The sequence below is a fragment of the Microtus pennsylvanicus genome, chromosome 1, assembly GCF_037038515.1.
Source record: "Microtus pennsylvanicus isolate mMicPen1 chromosome 1, mMicPen1.hap1, whole genome shotgun sequence".
Classification (NCBI taxonomy): Eukaryota; Metazoa; Chordata; class Mammalia; order Rodentia; family Cricetidae; genus Microtus; species Microtus pennsylvanicus.
Window position 1 is genome coordinate 137,056,944 of NC_134579.1, and position 8,595 is coordinate 137,065,538.

An 8,595-nucleotide genomic window follows, 5' to 3' on the forward strand; every position below is an offset into this window, starting at 1 on the left:
ACAATTCCCCAAGTCCATTATTTATCATTACATGGATGACATCTTGTTATCTGATCCAAATAAAGATACTTTAGAAAGGATGTTTGAAGAAGTAAAGAAAGTCTTGCCTAGGTGGGGATTACAAATTGCCCCTGAAAAGATTCAAAGAGGAAATTCTATTAATTACCTAGGTTACAGAATAGGGTTAGAGAAAATTAAAACGCAAAAGGCACAAATTAGGAGAGACCGGTTAAAGACTCTTAATGACTTCCAAAGATTGTTAGGAGACATTTCCAGTCTACGACCAGCTGTTGGGATAACACCTGATCTAATAGTTCATTTAAACAAAACCTTAGATGGTGATAAAGATTTGAATAGTCCAAGAGAACTGACAGCTGAAGCAGAAAAGGAACTGACAATGATTGAGGAAAAATTACAGGAGGCACATGTGGATAGGGTGAACCCAAATCTTAGCTGCATCCTAGTCATATTGCCTTCCAGAATTTCTCCTACAGGGATTCTAATGCAGAGGGAAGATATTATTTTAGAGTGGATATTTATACCTAATAAACCAAGTAAAAAATTAAAAACTTATGTGGAAAAAGTCTCTGAATTAATTATAAAAGGTAAGCTGAGACTTCGTCAACTAGCAGGTATAGACCCAGCAGAAATTATAGTGCCTTTTACTACTGAAGAAATAAAAAAGTTATGGGAAGACAATGAACCGTGGCAAAGAGCTTGTGCTAATTTTTTGGGAGAAATTAATAGCAACTATCCCAAAAGTGGTAGACTTAACCTCATAAAAAGAACTTCTTGGATTCTTCCTAGAATTGTACGTGATGCTCCAATAACTGGAGCCCGTACGTTCTATACTGATGCAAATAAATCAGGGAAAGCAGGTTACAAGTCAGATGAATTGAGTAAGGTGGAACAAAGCCCTTATAATTCTGTCCAGAAGGCAGAATTATATGCCATTCTTATGGTGCTAAGGGATTTTAAAGAACCTCTTAATATAGTTACAGATTCACAATATGCAGAAAGAGTTATCTTGCATATTGAAACCGCTGAATTTATACCAGATGACACAGAGTTGACTTCATTGTTTATCCAGGTACAAGACATAATCAGGAACAGGCTTTGTCCGATGTACATAACACACATCCGGTCCCATACAGGTCTGCCTGGTCCTCTAGCCCAAGGCAACGCTGAGATTGATCAATTATTGATTGGAAGTGTGTTGCAGGCCTCAGAATTTCATAAGAAGCATCATGTCAATAGTAAAGGCCTAAAGAAAGAATTTTCCATTACTTGGCAACAAGCTAAGGACATTATAAAGAGATGTCCTACTTGTTCTTTCTATAATCAAACACCGTTGCCTGCAGGGAGTAACCCAAAGGGCACTAAGAGAAATGAAATCTGGCAGATGGATGTGTTCCACTTTATAGAATTTGGTAAATTAAAATATGTACACCACACCATAGACACGTATTCAGGTTTTCAATGGGCTACTGCCCTGAGCTCAGAAAAGGCTGATTCAGTAATCACACATTTATTGGAAGTTATGGCCATCATGGGTATACCTGCGCAAATAAAGACAGATAATGGTCCAGCATATGTATCTAAGAAAATGAAACGCTTTTTTGATTATTATAATATAAAACATATTACAGGTATACCAAATAATCCTACAGGTCAGGCAGTTATAGAAAGATCAAATCGTACTATAAAGGATATGCTGAACAAACAGAAAGGGACCGAAAATACCCCCAGAAATAGATTACATAATGCTTTATTAACCTTGAATTTTCTTAACGCTAATGAGAAAGGAACGACAGCAGCAGAGAGACATTGGATAATGGAAAAGTCTGCTGAACTAAATCAACCGATTTATTTCAAAGATGTGCTGACCTCTCAATGGAAGCCAGGAGATGTGCTACGTTGGGGAAGGGGTTTTGCTCTTGTTTCCACAGGAGAAGAAAAATTGTGGATACCATCAAAATTAATAAAGTTTCGATTTGAAGAGGAAAAACCTCTTGGAAAGGAGAAATGACAACTTATCTACAATGATGATATTCATACAGATGGTAAGAAAAACATATAGAATGGGGGCAGGGTTCTGTTCTTATCTCCACAGGAAAACACTCATCTTTGAAAAATTCAAGGGACCCTGGATGTTTGGATACTGACAGATGGAAAAGTACCTGCCCGATAGGAAATATCAAGAAAACTGAATGGGTTGTGTAAGTAATATTAAACCATATTTCTAAATTTATAAAGCTGGTTTTGAAGTTGGACTCTGGCTCAGTCCCTCTCCAATTCCAAGCCTGTTAGTAAGAGAAAAACCCAGAGTTTCTGGAGTTTCTGTCTCATGTCAAGAGCCATGATGTGGGACAGAAAGAAATATGAGTTTAGAAAACATCTTTGCTTTTCTTCATATCTATCATACTTTTCATTGAATATATCTATCATGTCTTTCATTGAATATATATATATATATGTCTATATGATTAATGCTTAAGTTTTTCATAATGAACAATGAGTTTTTCCTGAAGTGACATTTGAAGTTTCCAGGAAGAAGATGGGGCCCCATAACAACAACTCCACCTGGTTATGACGTCATGATACTGATAGCGCTACTACAAGACCTGCTTCGGGTACCAGCTGCACAAGACAGTTCCAACTTGGTTAGCTGAAATGGTGCACATCTTATACAACATTTTGGCCAGACCTGCACAAAATACTCAGAGACTATTGGCAATTTTAAAAGACATTGATCTTGAAATTTAACCATCATTTTACTTTCACAGGATCCCCCAGAAAGAACGTCGCCCCTATGACAGCTGGAAGTAATTTTAGAGTAAAGTTTGCCCTTGGGTTTAGGGACATCATTTAGGGGTTGATTATAATTAGTACACGATTGAGGGTTGGGGGAGGAATTTTATAAGCTCAGGGATCATTTTGAAAAAAAAAAAAGAGGGATGATGGGATAATAGATTTGTAATTGTGAGTTACTGTTGTTAGACAAATATATTGATATAGATTCTTGTATATTGATACAAAGTTAAATTGTATTGACTATTGTATGCATTCATGTTTCTACCTCTGTTTAAAACATTTTTTATGTATTGACATATATTGTATTGATATATATATATTGTATATATTTACCATATTGCAGTGTACATTTCTACCTCTGATTAAGATACTTATATAATGTTTGTGTATTGATATATATTTACCTACTGCAATGTATATTTGTACATTGTTTATATTTGGAGGTCATTGTCCTCATTTGTTTCACAGTCGTTTATTGTCTTAGTCTTTAAGTTAGATAGATATTGAGAATTATATAGACTAATAGTCATCTAAGTTTGTCATTTATAATTAGACTAATCAGGTTCTTTAGATATATAGAGATTATACTCAATATAGATAGATAATCTTCAACTTCTTCAAAGAGCTGTAGAAAATGGCCTTTAATCTAACTCAGAGTTTTGTGGTAGTGAGACACAATTGCTCCTGGCAACACCACTCTATTCCCGAGAGAATGTTGAGCACCAAAGACACTCCACCTGGAGCATTTCTTTTTGGCAGAACTGGCCTTGGGGCAAAGAAATGCCCATACCTCAACCACTGACAAAGATACAGAGCATGCATCAATGGATAAAACAGGGCTGTCTTATCCTGCCAAGACAGGGTAAGATAGTTTTGAAAGTTGCTTGCCTTTGAAAATGGTGTGTCAGTTATGTTAGGCCTTAGCCAAAGTTGGTTGCTTCAACGCTGCTAATGTGACTTTGGGTGATTGCCTAGGTAGCTAGTTGTCTCTGTGATTTGTTGCATGTTTTGGAAGTTGTTTTACTGAACTTCCTAATTAACCAGGTAACATTATTTCCCTTCTCAGATCTTTGATGGGGTTGAAGACTATATAAATGTAGTTACTTTCTCTCATGACTTGGCCAAGTTATTTATTATACAAGACCTAAGCTAGTTAGAATAGGATATTTGTACTTATTGTATATAATTTCATAGTAGGTTTAGAACTCTCTTATTTAAACAAAAGGGGGAGGTGTTACGGGAGGTCCTCCCACTCCTCCAGCCTATCGCCGCTGAGATACCAGCCCCTTGGGGCGTGGTCTCTCTCCCTTTAAAAAAGCGGCCACTTCCCTCTCCTCGCTCTCTTCACTTCCTGCTCCGCCGGTGACTTGACTTCCTTCCTGGTTACGCAGAGGGCTGACAGTGATCTGTAAGTTTTTTCCCCTTTAAATAAATATCACCCTATTAATCATAATCCCAAGTTGGTGTGGCATTGTTTGTGACTTACGCCTTCATCGTGGTAAAAGAATATTTTTCTTTCTCACTTTTTTGTTTTGTTTTGGCTTTGTTTTCAAGACAGGGTTTCTCAGTGTAGCCTGGCTGCCATGGAACTAGCTCTATAGACCATGCTGGCCTTGAACTCACAGAGATCTGCCTGTGTAGCAAGAGTTCCTGCAGAGCTCTCCAGCTGGTTTAATTAAACCTGATTTCGATCTACCTAGATAAGTATAGAAATCTTATCTAGCTGGGCAGTGGCTGCGTTTATCTTTAATCCCAGAACTCGGGAGGCAGGGATCTCTGTGAGTTCGAGGCCAGCCTGGTCTACAGGGTGAGTTCCAGGACAGCCAGGGCTACACAGAGAAACCCTGCCTCAAAAAAAAAACCGAGAGAAAGAGAGAGAGAGAGGAAAAAGGAGGAGGAGGAGGAAGAGGAGGAGGAGAAAGAGGAGGAGAAAGAGGAGAGGAAGAGGGAGGGAGGGAGGGACAGAGGGAAGGAGGGAGGGAGGGAGGGAGGAAGGAAGGAAGGAAGGAAGGAAGGAAGGAAGGAAGGAAGGAAGGAAGGAAGGAAGGTAGGTCTTATCTGAGAGTTTCCTAAAAGTTCCTATGCAAAACTTGGTCATGGGTGGACTCAGGAAACTAAGATGACTGGGAATTGCTTTGGCATTTGTCTCTTTGGGGAGCTTCAGAGAAGAGATTTTGGTATGCGGAAATTAACTTGCTAAAGGTGTAAACTGTGTAACATAAAAGAGCCTCCTGCAATGCTATGAGAATCAGTCAGTTCACCAGAGACTGACTCCCCTGTGGCTGTACGAAGGCTAAAGTTCACCCTAGAGTGATCCAGTGATCCGCATAGATCCAACACCTGACTCAACATGCCTGCCTCTGCCTCCCTAGTGCTGGGATCAAAGGTGTGCCCCAACACTAATTGGCTATATTTTCTTTAAAATAAGAGCCAGGCATGGTGGTGTGTACCTGTAATTCTACCACCTGAGAGCTGAAGGCAGAAAGATCAGTAGGAGTTCAAGGTTACACAGTGAATTCAAGGTCAACCTGGACTAGGTGAGACCCTGTCTCATGAACTCTTCCAAAAACATAAAGAAAGAAAAGGCAAAAAGTAAAGGTATCTCAGTTAATATGAAATCTGAGATACAATATTTTTCAGGGAAACTACGAGTATTCTTTATTTTTTGATTTTTTATGAACATCGGTGGTTTGTGTGCATGTATGTCCTTGTAGGGTGTCAGGTCCCCTGAAACTGAGGTTGTTACAGACAGCTATGTGCTTTCATTGTAGGAGTGCTGGGAATTGAACCCGGGTCCTCTGGAGGAGCCACCAGTGCTCTTAACTGCCGAGCCATCTCTCTAGTCCTGGGAACCACAAATTAGAACAACTTGTTCCAGAAGAAAGTAATATATCTGGATAAATTGATAGCCACAAAAGGAGTTGAATTTGTAGGCAAAGACATACCAAATAGGCATGAAGCCCAACAGGGCTACACAGAAAATTAAACCATGGGCCAATTCCATATTAAAAGATATGTAGGGGGCTAGAGAGAAGGGTCAGAGCACTTGCTGCTCTTGTAAAGGACCTAGGTCTAACTCTCAGCAACGAACAACCATCTGTAACTCCAGTTCCAGGAGATCTGACATCTCTTCTGGCCTCCATGGACACCACGCACACATGTGAAACACACACAAGAAAAACACTCATACACATAAAAATAAAACATATGCAAAACACTACTGAATAAACTATCATGACATCAAACCCAGAGATGATGGAAAGGGGGCTGGTGCAGTCTCAACAAGCCATAAAACCCAGAAATAATAGGTTAAAAAGAACTTAACAAAATTTAGATACTGCTGGTCTTATGTTAACTTGACACTAGAGTTGCTAGACTAGCTAGATTTATCTCTATGGAGGGAACCTCAAATGAGAAAATGCCTCCATAAGATCCAACTGTAAGCAGGGTGGTGGTGGCTCATGCCTTTAATCCCAGTACTCAGGAAGTATTATACCAGGTACTTGTCCCCAAATGAATTCATGGAGCCCAGATTCCAATGTAAAGCACAAGAGTGTATTTAATATTCAAACCTGAGTTTGGACCACAACTCCAACACGCCAACGCAGTGGGTGAAGGACATAGGGCCCCAGCCCAGGGAAGGGGACAACTTTGAAATGCCATAATCAGGGGAGTTCACATACTGTCATCTTGGGATTGGGTGAGGAGTACATAGGCTAAGGTAGTTTCTGAAACAATCGGTCAGTTTTGGGTGAGAAAACCCTAACAAAGAGCCATTAATAACTGACAAGGTCTCTTCAAGGATGGGACGCCTCCTCGGAACATCTAGACCTCGTTACGTTTTGTGGCCCTGCTCTCTAGCTCCTTAATGGGCTATTTTCAGGGTATCCATTCAAATTCCACTATCGCAGCACGTTTCTGGAGCTAAGATCACGCCTCCCTCATTATGTGGCTTAAGATGAAGCCCCTTCTTTAAAATGGAGTTTGCAAACTCAGGACCTGTCTCCATGGCTCCGCATTGGCTCCTGTTTCCATGGCTCCGCATTGGCTCCTGTCTCCATGGCTCTGTATCAGCTCCTGCCTCCAGTTTCCTGCCCTGTTTGAGTCCCTGCCCTGGCTTCCTTCAATGACTGACTACAGTATGGAAGAGTAAACCAAATAAACCCTTTTCTCCCCAATTTGTTTTGGTCATGGTGTTTCACTGCAACAATAGAAACCCAAACTAAGACAATCTTAACTAAAGAACCCTTGGCAAATTAGGGATAGAGCAGTGCACTGTTTGCAACCTGTAGGTCACAACCCCTTTGGCAAATCTCTATCTCTAAAAAATATTTACATAACATATCATAAAGCAGCAAAATTACAGTTATGGAGTAGCAACAAAAATAATTTTATGGTTGGGGGGGGTCACCACGCATGGAAACTGTATTAAATCCCACAGCTGAGGATTCACTGAAATAGAGCATAATAAACAAATGAAGTCTGGGATGGAGTTCAACGGGAGAGCCCCTGCCTAGAATCCCCCAGTGAGGGGCTGGGGTGTGGCTCAGCAGTAGAACCCCTGCCTAGAATCCCCCAATGAGGGGCTGGGGTGTGGCTCAGTGGTAGAGCTCCTGTCTAGAATCCCCCAGTGAGGAACTGGGGACGTGGCTCAGTGGTAGAACCCCTGCCTAGAATCCCCCAGTGAGGGTCTGGGGTGTAGCTCAGTGGTAGAGCCCCTGCCTAGAATCCCCCAGTGAGGGGCTGGGGGCGTGGATCTGCAATAAAACACTTGTCTAGAACCCACCAGCAAGGGATTGATAGTTGGCTCAGTGATAGAGTCAAAGATTTCTATAAAAATTGACAAATTTCACCCCTATCCACCCCATCCCCATGAAAGGATCCACTAAGACCTAAAACCACGCAAAGTTCCTTTGCTCCCTCAAAGCTAGGCCCCTGCTTGGAGACAGCCTGTTCCCACCACTCACTCGTTTCATTGACTTTGAATCACCCCATGGGGTTATTCAACAGACTAACAGTGAACGGTGAACCCGAGCATGTTGGTGACTGTGCAATTTTCACTAAGAAGTTAATATCTTAAAGCATCGTATAGTTAAAGGGCCAGTCTTAGTAACAAAAGATTTGTAACTGGGCATGGGAACCAAGCCTTCAATTCCTGCACTCAGAAAACAGAAACAGGGAGATCTCTTGAAGCCAGCCTGGCCTACACAACAATTTCCTGGACAGCCAGGGCTACAGAGAGACCCTGTCTCCAAAAAAAAAAAAAATCTGTGTGTGTGTATGCACACACATGGACACAAGTGTGTATGTGTGTGCATGTGTGTGTGAGTGTACGTATATGTGCACGTGCACATGCGTGCATGCGTTTGTGTATTCAATGTCAACCAAGATGCACACGTGGAGGTAAAAGGACAAGCTGTAGGAGTCATTTCTATCCTCCCAGCACGTGGGCTCTGGGCTCAGACTCTGGCTTGACCATCTCAACAGCTAACAAGCATTCAGGGTTTCTCTGTGTAACAAACAGCTCTGACTGTCCTGGAACTCACTTTGTAGACCGGGCTGGCCTTAAACTCAGAGAGATCCACCTGCCTCTGCCTCCTGAGTGCTGGGACTAAAAGTGTGCGCCGCCACCACCCAGTTATGTTTATGGTTCTTGACCAAGCCACTGACCTGCCACGCCACTCAGTTTGTGAGTTCTATACGAGGAAAGGTGGCATTTTAAAAACACGGTGCTAAGGGAAAGTTAGAAAAATATACAGGCAGGTAAAGAAAGCAAAAATG